Source organism: Mustela nivalis (assembly GCF_964662115.1).
Source record: "Mustela nivalis genome assembly, chromosome: 13".
Lineage (NCBI taxonomy): Eukaryota > Metazoa > Chordata > Mammalia > Carnivora > Mustelidae > Mustela > Mustela nivalis.
The window spans coordinates 1,613,048-1,623,774 of record NC_139032.1 but is presented as its reverse complement, the minus strand read 5'-3'; the positions used below and the strand labels follow the sequence as shown (position 1 = coordinate 1,623,774).

The following is a 10,727-nucleotide window of genomic DNA, read 5'->3' as shown; positions in this document are numbered from 1 at the left end:
GCCCCCCGTGCAGCACCCAGAGCCCCAGCGCTCAGCACCGCCCCCCACCCCCCGCCCGGGGCCGAGCTCCAGATGGGGAAAAGGGAGCATGCAGTGCAGAAAAAGAAAAAGAAAATTCAAGAAATAGTAACGGAAAACTCCCAAATTTATCAAAAGTGTCAAATTAAAATAAGTCTGGACTTACATAAGGAGAGGCTTTAATTAGAAAGCAAGACGGTTGCACTGGGGAGAACGCGTTCTCGCAAACCCATGAGGTCTCCAAATCCTGCAGAAGAAAGTTCTTCTTTTCTAGGGTGTGGAGGTGGCAGGGAGAATCAGGAGAGGGTTTGGAGGGGCAGCTGGACCCGCCGGGGGAGAGGAGCTGCAGGTCTGGTGGCCGAGGTCTCCTGATGGCCTGCGGGTTCCCGGGAGGTGCTGAGGGGAGCGTACTGGCATTCGACGGCCAGCTCAGGGCCGTGGGCTGAAGGAAGGGGGTGCTTGCCCCGGAGCTGGTGGGGAGAAAGCAGAGGCTGGGAAATAGGCGAAGTGGGTACTTGGTCAAAAGACACGGACTCCGGGAGTCCGCAAGCTCAGCAGACGCGCAGAGGAGACGCCCAACAAGATGCGTGTCAGCTCGTGCTCTAGGAACGTCTCGAGGGCAGTCGGAGAAAAACACGTCACCGATAGCGAGACACGCGGCTGCACTTTACCTACGGGAGAAGGACGGGGCGGCCGGGGGTTAGGAGAGACAACAGAGGAGAACAGGATGGGCCACTTTGGCACGCTGGGACCCTTCTGGATCCCGGCGGTGGTGGTGGTTGAAAACGCACGCAACTGTACACAGAAAATGTCAGTTTTGCCTGTGTCAGCTGAAAAAGTTAAAGGAAGGGTTTTTTTGGTTTTTTTTTTTTTTAAGATTTTTATTTATTTATTTGACAGACAGAGATCACAAGCAGGCAGAGAGGCAGGCAGAGAGAAGAGGAAGCAGGCTCCCCGCTGAGCAGAGAGCCCGATGCGGGGCTCGATCCCAGGACCCTGAGATCATGACCTGAGCCGAAGGCAGTGGCTTAACCCACTGAGCCACCCAGGGACCCTTAAAGGAAGGCTTTAAGACGATATCCCCCAAATATTCAAACTCATCAGTCCTTAGGGAAATGTAAATTGTATCTTCTTTCAGTCGGACCTGGCATTTCCCTGACCCCTGTCTCTGTATCCGAAATCAGACCCCACTCTGGGGTCCTGGAAGTCTCCTGACTGTCCTATGTGTGGCCGCTGAGCCGCGGTGTCCCGGCACCACACGGTGTCATCCACCACGACTTTGTCTCCCTCAACACTGACTAAATGAGTAAGACACAGGCTCTAGGCTCGGAGCTCGGAGGCCCTCTGCCAGCAAGGGGAAGGGTGTGGCGGGAGTCCGGCTGGCGTCAGGCGTGGGCCGTGGTGGCCGACCAGAGGCAGGGCGCGGGGGAGCTCGGGGAGGAAGGGAAAGCCGCGCTGGGTTGGAGCGAGAGCTGGGCCGGAGCCTGGGTCTGACTTCCTCCCTCTGCGCCGCCTTCCCCAGGCGCATCAGCAACCACGATTGTCTTCTCCGGCTCACGGAGGCGAACCAGGTACGGCGAGATCTGTCGGCCGACGTTGTGAACCGCCCACTGCCACACCATGAGCCACCGTCGAAGAGTCGGGGCGGGGGGCGGGGGAGAGGTTTTCTCAGGCTTGGGGGTGGCCTCGCAGTGCAGGGGTGCTGGCACGGGGGACGGGGAGGGGGTTCGCAGCCGCTCAGTGCTCTGGAAAGCTCTTAACAAGCCCTGGGCACCATCCTGGGCCCAGGGGGAGCAGGAGGGGGGTCCGCGCTGAGAGGGCTCACTCAGGGGCCATTGGCCGCGGCTTCGGGGCGCGCGCATCAGTGGGGCTGATGGTAAAGGTTTTGACAACATCGTACATGATTCTTTATTCAGCAAAATAGGCTTCTTGTGCCCCTCCTGTCTGTGGAACCGGATGGAAAGAGCTTCAATCCTTTGACCCTCCAAGAAGGGGATAACGTAAGTAAAGGGAAAGGTGAAGCCACGGAAAGACGGGCTGGGGTTTGGAAGGGAAAGGAATGGCTTAACCTGGGTGGTCTTCATAAGCTCAGTTTCGGAGATTCAAGCAGAAACTGAAAACTGGTAAGGAGTTGGCCACAATCGTGTTGGAGAAAAGGGGTTCCTGCCTTATCTCATACCTGCACCATGTCTCAAAGACGGAACTATGAAAGTAGAGCTACAGAAGGACAGAGTTTGTTGAGACTCTTAGGATACGGCGCCATCCAAAGCATGAAGCCGTGAAGGAAGAAACGATTAATAATCCGGAGGGCGTGGAATGCACACGCACCTCCACACAACGCAAGACGATCGAAGCCACTCGGAGGCCAAAACTCGAGATGCACAACCCGGCCAGTGTTAACATCCGGAGAACCGCGCACCTCATGGAGAAAAAGCCGTCAGCTGAGCGAGGACGCCGGCCGGGACTGGAAGCGGAACCCCCAAAGCAGACCAGTACCCACAGGCGGCAAGCGTGAGGGAAGCGCTGTTCGCTGCCCCTAGTGGCTCCGCGTCCGGGGCGACTCCGCGCGAGGAACCGATTGTTTCCTTCGTGCCCTCCTGCTGGGAAAGCTCGTGTGCGATCGCACGTGCATCGGGAAACCCGTAACCCCGCACACCAGCCACGGGAAACCCGCTCATCCTGACGTGTCAGTCGGCGCTCTCCAGAGAAACGGCAGCTACACATCCTGGGTGGGGACGACGGGGAGAGACGGAGGGACCGGGAGCGAGACGGGGGCTCGTCACAGGCATGGACGCGCGAGTCGGTGCGGGTTCAGCGCTCTGGGAACCGGAGGTGGGCCGCAGGTGGGGAAGGGCTGGAGCTCCAGTCTGAAGGCTGTTTGCTTGGGGGGCAGCCTATAGAACCACGGATCGTCCGTTTAAGGCCTTCAAGTGATTGCACGAGGCCCACCACTTAGGGAGAGTGACCTGCTTTACCCAAAGTCCACGGACTTACATGTGAGGCTCACCCACGGCACACACAGAAGCATCCAGAGCCCTGTTTGGGCTGAGACAGACTCCTGGGCAGGGCAGCTGACCCAGCATGAACCATCACACCTGGGAGGTAAGATCAGACGGGATGAGGCCTGGAACTTTCTCACGTACCTGCGGCTCTCTGAGGACATTCAGCTCCTGGAACCCGAGCTCAGACAGACTCCTGGGCAGGGCAGCTGACCCAGCATGAACCATCACACCTGGGAGGTAAGATCAGACGGGATGAGGCCTGGAACTTTCTCACGTACCTGCGGCTCTCTGAGGACATTCAGCTCCTGGAACCCGAGCTCAGACAGACTCCTGGGCAGGGCAGCTGACCCAGCATGAACCATCACACCTGGGAGGTAAGATCAGACGGGATGAGGCCTGGAACTTTCTCACGTACCTGCGGCTCTCTGAGGACATTCAGCTCCTGGAACCCGAGCTCAGACAGACTCCTGGGCAGGGCAGCTGACCCAGCATGAACCATCACACCTGGGAGGTAAGATCAGACGGGATGAGGCCTGGAACTTTCTCACGTACCTGCGGCTCTCTGAGGACATTCAGCTCCTGGAACCCGAGCTCGGGGGCCACTTCCTTCCTTCATACTCTCGGAACCTGGTTCTCGGCTGACAGACCCCACAGACCTGGCAGAGGGGACGTTTCTCCAGTGGCCCCTCGAGGAGTTTCTAATGGGGCAGAAAGGGCACAGAACTCAAGCATCATGGACCTGGGCCCTCGCAGAGGAACTGGCACTTTATGGGTAACCGATACGGACGTATTGATTCAAATCTCCTCTCGGCTTCCCCTTCTTGTAGCGTTTTAAAGCACGAGTATATTTGGGATGTGCTGGGGTGTTCGCTACTGCTAACGCGGGAATCCCGTGACAGTATATAAACGCATCAGATCGACATAATTTATGCCTTGGCCTTACACCACGTTCTATGCCAGTCATGGTTCCATTAACATTTTTACCAGGAAAATATATGACATTACTAACATGAAACCCAAAGTGATTTGAGAAACTTCTCATCTGTATGGGCTAGAAGGAGATAAAAAAAACACATCGAATCAGGGGGGGAAGAAGAACAGTAGAAGAAGAACACTGTTAAACTCGTTTAGGCTTTCTGGGCTTCTCTGCATTTCTTCCCTCAAGTCCTTCCCTTATGTCAAGTGGAAATGGTTTGTGTGTCACAGTGAGAGTCATGCGACATGTAGTACGTGAGGGTCCCTGTCCCCATGGACACTTCCTCAAACGGAGGGTCGAGACGTGCACCATGAAGGCTACAAGGGAGCACAGTACAGTTAAAGCCGGGCGGCCGGCCTTCCCTCTAGCAGACACAGACAGCGGGTACGGAAGGCGCTTCTGGCGAGTAGCCCTGCCACCGTGGCTCGCCGTTTGGCAAAGCGGACACCTGACGCGGAGACGGTCTGTCATCCTGAGCTAGGGCTGTGTGGGGCCTCTGTCCACGAGAGCGGAACTGGTCAGCTCAGGACCAGGGATGATTCCAGGTTCAGAGAAGTCAGCTGACTATTAATTAGTCACGTCTAATTGCTATTAGACTACTAATTAGTCATGAGCTATTAATTAGCAAAGATGAGGTCCCTTGCCAGGCAGATTGTGGTCACCAAAACTGGGCACGGCCTAGTCCGGTAAGGGCCGCTTTTGGAATCCGTGCACACCTTCCCCACGGTGGGTTACACAAAAGACAGCGTCTGTGTCTTCCAGAGGGACGGTGACACAGACAATCCCATCACGGTGACAATTTTGCCCGTTTGCTCTTCTGAGCCTCTGGGGTAACTAGGTCACATCTCTCCCCAGCTACCTCGGCAGGCCTCCCATTTCTATGGGAAAAAGCCAACGTGTGGCGAGTCAACAGTCCGCTGATGGCGATGTGTCCGTCTGCTTCATTAAAAGACTACAACCTTGTGACTAGCCATAGGCGTATATGCATAAGCTCCGCGTCTGTCTGGCAGTAAAACTTGATGGAAAAGAAAGAAACGTACACTCGTCACATCAATTCACTTTCCTGAGCCGAATGCAGGGGTCGCTGGGCAGACTCTGGGCCACTATTGGGCTCTGGCAAAGCCTTGTCGTATGTTGTAGATAATATTCCTCTTTTACGTAAGTGAGAGTCATGTTATTAGTTAACATAAATGATATCACCACGAGTGCATTTCTTTCACGTTGGGGAGTTTACTCATGCGATTTCAGCTTTACTTCACTTACCCTAGTCCTACTTCCAGTGTTTTGACAGAGAAGGGAGAAAGCGGCAAGACGGCGGAGTAGCTTCTCTTCTTCCTTCCGATGCGCTCAGTGCTCCAAGTTTCTCGCACTCAGATTTTAGCTACGTTTTAGTGTCGTTAAAACTCCCATTTCTTCCCAACTTGTTTGGGATTGTACAGGAACAGCCTGCGTCGGCATCATAAGAGACAGATCAGGGCAGCAAAGACGACACGGCAGACTCGTAACCACTTTGGCGGCATTCAGTGGACGTTAGAAAGGTGAGTGCTACCTACCAGACATCTGTGTGCCCCCAGATTCGTGGGAAGGGTGAAGGTATCAGGAGGCAGGACTGTTGGGAGGTGGTAGGTCGTGCGGACGGAGCCCCGTGTCGGATCACTGCTGTCATTGGATGTCAGAGAGCCCCTCTCCCCTTCGGCCACCTGAGGGCACGACAAATGGTGGCCTTCTGTAACCGGGAACCGCGAGGACGGTGGCCGCCTGCTCAGAGCCCAGCACCTGCTTCGGCAAGACTGCTCAGGCCTGGAAACACTGGCTTCTGGAGGAATAACGTGGATCGAAAATGCCGGCCAGCGACACACCATCCCTGGGCTCGGGTGAGCGCTGGTCTGCACCGTCTCAGGACGGGAAGCCGGCGGTGGTGGTGGCAGGAGGCTCCAAGCCCCGTCCTCAGAGCCCTCCCCACTTCTCCACTTCCCAGGGTCAGCGCTGGGTGGGCCCTGTGTGCGCTGGACTGAGCATCGGAGGAGGAGGCAGAGCTGCTGGAAGAAATGACCACGGACTTAGTGGTGAAAACCACACGCGCCTACCACCTTACGGTTTTCAAGGGACCATCGAAGGGCTGCAGGAGAGAACCCACTTCCCTGCCGGTTCCCACAGCTGGGGGCTGGCCCCATGCCTCCCTCCTGGTTGTCACTGGGAGCTCTGCCTGGGCAGGACAAATGTCCCCCACGTCCCCCTGCTGCCTCCTGGGCAAGGCAGCAAATAACGAACACACGGGCCGTGGGTCCCAGAGGTGGTGCGTCCTCCTGCTCCCAAGCCGCGCACCCGCTCTGGGAACACGTTTTTTTTATCAGGTTTTGCTTGCACGTCCATGATTTTGTGTGTCTTTCACTGAGACGTATGCCCGATGCGCCACAGCTTGTTGAACAACCGGGGAGAGGCTACCGCTATCGGACCGCTCTAAAGACTGATGGAGATTCTTCGCTCCCCCGCCCTACACCGCTCCCCGGGGACCTGGCTCCCATCAGTCACTTCCTGGACGCTCTGGAGAGAGGAGACGACGCATTCCCAGCCTTCTCTCCCGTGCTCTCCGGCGTTCCGCGCAGCCGCCCGTCTGTGCAACCGCGACCACCGCCTCCCCTTCCCCTCGGCGGCCCTCGTCTGGTCTACTTCATGCGCAGCCGGAACGTTTCCAGCTCTCCAGCTCTGCCAAGATACCGTTAGAGATCTGCAAATTACAGATCTCTGCTGAAGCCACGTAAGTGGGAAACCAAGTTTTGGTCTGTCCCTTATATTATTTTCAAGGTTTTATTTGTTTATTTGACGGACAGAGAGCACGGGCAGGGGGAGCTGCAGGCGGCGGGAGAAGCGGGTTCTCCGCTGAGCAGAGAGCCCGACGCGGGGCTCGATCCCAGGACCCTGAGATCACGACCTGAGCCGAAGGCGCTCAACCCACTGAGCCACCCAAGCATTCCCCCACGTATATTTTTCTGTGTTTCTTCTACCTTCATCACAAAATATTTTCTACGTGGTTTAAGGCGATTTATGTCATGTTCACTGAAAGTCCGCACTATCGTCACCCACCGCAGGATGTCAGCCATCACAGGCCAGTCGTGTCAGGCATCGGTTTTTATCTGGAGGCCTAGCCGCCGTGGGGCCTCGCTACAGGAGGAGTTGCCCCTGCCAGGGTCCGCTCATCTCACAGCCAACATCTCACCTGGGAGGGTCCCTTCAGGCGCAAACCAGCTGATCCAAAGCCCAACCACCCCTTTATGGGGCTCTCACAGGGCTCTTAAGCTCAGCCACAGCCCCCGCACCCTAATGACCCGGGGTCCGTTGCCAGACCACGAGAGATGGCTCCGATGCACCAGACACCGCTGAAATCAGTCGGACTAGCCAGTCCTGAGCTTACTTACCCCGCCTGGCCCTGCCTTTCCTGCGGAAACCACAAGAAGGCTGTTGCCCACGTCCCCGCCTCGGCTTCCTGGCCAGCTGCCCCATGCGGCTCCCTGTGGGGCACCTGTCTCCTCTTCTAGGGAATGGAGAAGACAGGAGCGTCTTCCTGCCTGGCGGTCGTTTGCACGTTGGTGTGTTGTGCCGTATCTGATGAAAACTAACCCCAGGTGCACACGGTCGGGCTGGTCGAACGCCCAGGACCACGGGCCACAGGGACTGGGTCTCCTCCTTGGATCTTTCCGGAATAACGCCGCATCCCCAGATATTTCCACAGCCTGTCTGGCCCGTGGGGATGTTACCCTACATGGCAGAAGGCCTTGGCAGATGGGATTAGGCTAAAGATCCTAAAATGAGGAGATCACTCGGGATTTTCCGGGCGGGTCCAGCACGGTCACCAAATCAGAGGGAGGCAGGAGATGGAGTAATCGGCAGCGGGCGGCAGAAGCAGCGGCGGTCGTGAGGAGAGGAGGGGTCTCAGGAGGCCTCTTCTAGCTCGAAGAGGCCCAGCGATGGGTTCTCTGCTCAGCCTCAGCCTCCACAAGGAACACAAGCCCCACTGGACGTGAGCCATGAAACTGCTCTCCGGCGTCTGACCTCCGGAGCAGCACGCGTGTCGCTTCGAGCCCCACCCAGCTCCCCCGCGCTGAGCAAACCCCACCATTCCGTGGGGTCCCCGGGTTTCAGACGTCCCTTCCCCGACTCCAGCCTCCGTTTCTCCAGGAGGGGTCCTCGCGCCCCCGGAGACCCCCGAGGGTCATCGATTCTCAGCCACGCTCCTGCAGCAGCGTTTATGCTGCTGCTGTCCCCGGTCTGTGGTTTGCCTGGTCCCCTTTCCTCCCCCAGCCCGCCCCTGCCCAGAACGAGAAGGAGACGCTGTCAGGAGGGACCTGAGGCTTTCCTGGCACACGGCCGCCTCGGAGCCATTCCTGGCCGTGTGTCTTCAGTTTCTCATAACGGGGCTGGATTTTGTTAAAAGCACCAAACCGGGGCGTTAAAAGTTTCATCCAGCTCTCCAAAGGCAATTTGAAAATGTTTCCATATTCTTAATCTTTTGAAATTTTAGGCACCGGTGTCTCAACAGGCGGAGACCGGGAGAGGACGCGCGCCACATGCGGAGGGAGCGACAGGAGAGAAGCCCCCGCGCTGTCTCGGGACGGCCTCCCGGAGAGTCGGACCCGCCGACGGATCCGCTCACGAGCGGACGGCGCAGGACGGAGGAGCACGTGACGTGCCACCCAGACCAGTCAGCAAAATAGAAAGGGGGGGGGGGGGTCCCATCGGACTAACAATGCACTGCCGCTTCCACCAGCAAGTTTCAAGAGATGAAAGAAGATGCCGGAAGGGCACGTGGGGATGATTGGGGTCTCGCTTCAAGGACACAAACGGTAGACGAGTGACATCGAGGAGACCACCCCCGGTTGAAAACGGGACGGACGGACGGACGGACGAACGGACGGACGGACACACACAGATGACAGATGATAGAGCCGGTAGGCGGCAGACGGATAATCAGGGTCCCATTTCCTCCCAGCCCTCCCCCTACGGATCAATAAGTAAAGGCGGGAAATGAGTCTGACACCAGACGTCGGGGCTCATTCTCCGTTCCCACCGAGACGCGGGAGGGCACGCGACGGCAGCCATCCGTGCGCTTCCCGAGGCAGACACGGGTCCGGTGGGAAACCTGTCCATCCTACAGGCATTTCTCTTTCACCTAAGCATTAAATAAGAATTCTAAAGTATCGCTCCGGCACATAAACCCACCAGTGAAAACACAACAATGCCCAGAGGTTAGGGGCCCTGCCTGCTGACCGTGAGGACATCTCGCCACGTTCTTGACTCCAGACTTGCTCTGTGTGTAGACCGCGATCCACACGCCCACTAGGCGCCAAACACCAGCTGAAAACAGAAGCACCAGCAGGGAGTAAAGCGGAGACAGCGCTCCGTAAGGTGAAAACCCCAGAATAGAGCAGCGGGTATGAGGGCCCGTGAGCAGAGAGAGGACGGGCCAAAGCGCAGAGGATGCAGAAGTCCCGACAGGAGGGGCAAGGAGCCACGGACGGTCCCTCCAGAAGGGGACGAGGGGGCGGGAGCAAAGCCGGTGTGTTTACCTCGGTCGCTAATGACTGAATCACGCTGAGTGCATGCTCGCTAACAATGAAACAAGACGTGTTAAACCCGAAAAACATGCATTCCGGTGAAAATGTCAGTGTGTTGAGGTCAACAAAAACCTCACGCAATTTCAATCACTCTGCATCTCCTGGGATTTTATTTTTTTTTAACTGGAAGGATGAGTGTCTGGCGAGAGCCTGTGTGTCCGTGGAAAACCACGCGTCCTGTGGGATTCCCGGGTGTAGGATATAGGTGCTGTCGAGCGGAACCTCTCCATGTCCGTTCAGACGCAGGAACGTCCAGAAATAAAGGATTCCTGCCCTTCTGTCCTGGATGTGTAATTATACTTCAATTAGAACAAATTTTTTTGTATCCCCTGAAGGAACACAAACTCTGTAGGAACCAAATTGAATGGTAAGTAATAAACTTGTAATTAAATTGATAGTTGGTGGTTTCCTGCTGCGACCATTGGACACAATGCTTGGGTTTTTTTTTTACAATATTTGCTTTGGAGCCCTCCAGGGGACCAGAGGATATTATGCGGTATACAAGGCAGTTATTACGAAGAGAAACTCACTTAAGCTTTTTAGAACATTCTCGAGTCATCCCAGCCTTTTGTTTGTAATTGGATTTTTGCTGGAGGTAGGGACTGGATGCTTCCAAGGGAAAAATGGTCTTCATCTGTCAGTGGCTAACCTGATTGAAGAAGTCAGTTGTAGGTCCTTAAGGTCAAGACTCTGGGACAAAATGAAAAATCATCTCATTTTCTAAACCAGTGGGTAGAGGGCCTTTCTGGCCACCCTCGTTAACACATACCATGCGGAGTCGAACCACATCAGTCTGGATGGGGCAGCTCAGACTCGAACTTTGCAGGGTTTTAGAAGTCAGTCCCAGACGTGTCATTTCAAGGCTAATCATTCTATTCATCACAACTATGGTGGTGAGGCACAAAAAGATATTTTTGGAGTCATGCTGTTTTCCACATATTAAATATATTAAATTATACCCAGATACATGATTTTCCTTTTAAGATAGGAAATGAAAATATTTTCCTTGGAAGAAACACACGCAGTAGATCTGTACATCGTGAAGTGGGCTATCCATGAACAATTAGCGAGTATTCGCTGTCTCCTGCTGCATAGCAAATCGCTCCAGGATTCAGTGGC

General features: G+C 55.7%; 1 long non-coding RNA gene across 1 annotated transcript; it reads right to left on the bottom strand.

The window, feature by feature from the left end:
- Positions 1-869: 869 nt before the first annotated feature.
- LOC309845991 lies at positions 870-8,277 on the bottom strand. The gene is made up of 3 exons (XR_014301663.1): positions 7,413-8,277; positions 3,573-6,032; positions 870-3,161 (listed from the first exon to the last, which is right to left on the bottom strand). It is a non-coding gene; the product is annotated as an uncharacterized lncRNA (long non-coding RNA).
- Between the last annotated feature and the right edge of the window lie 2,450 nt (positions 8,278-10,727).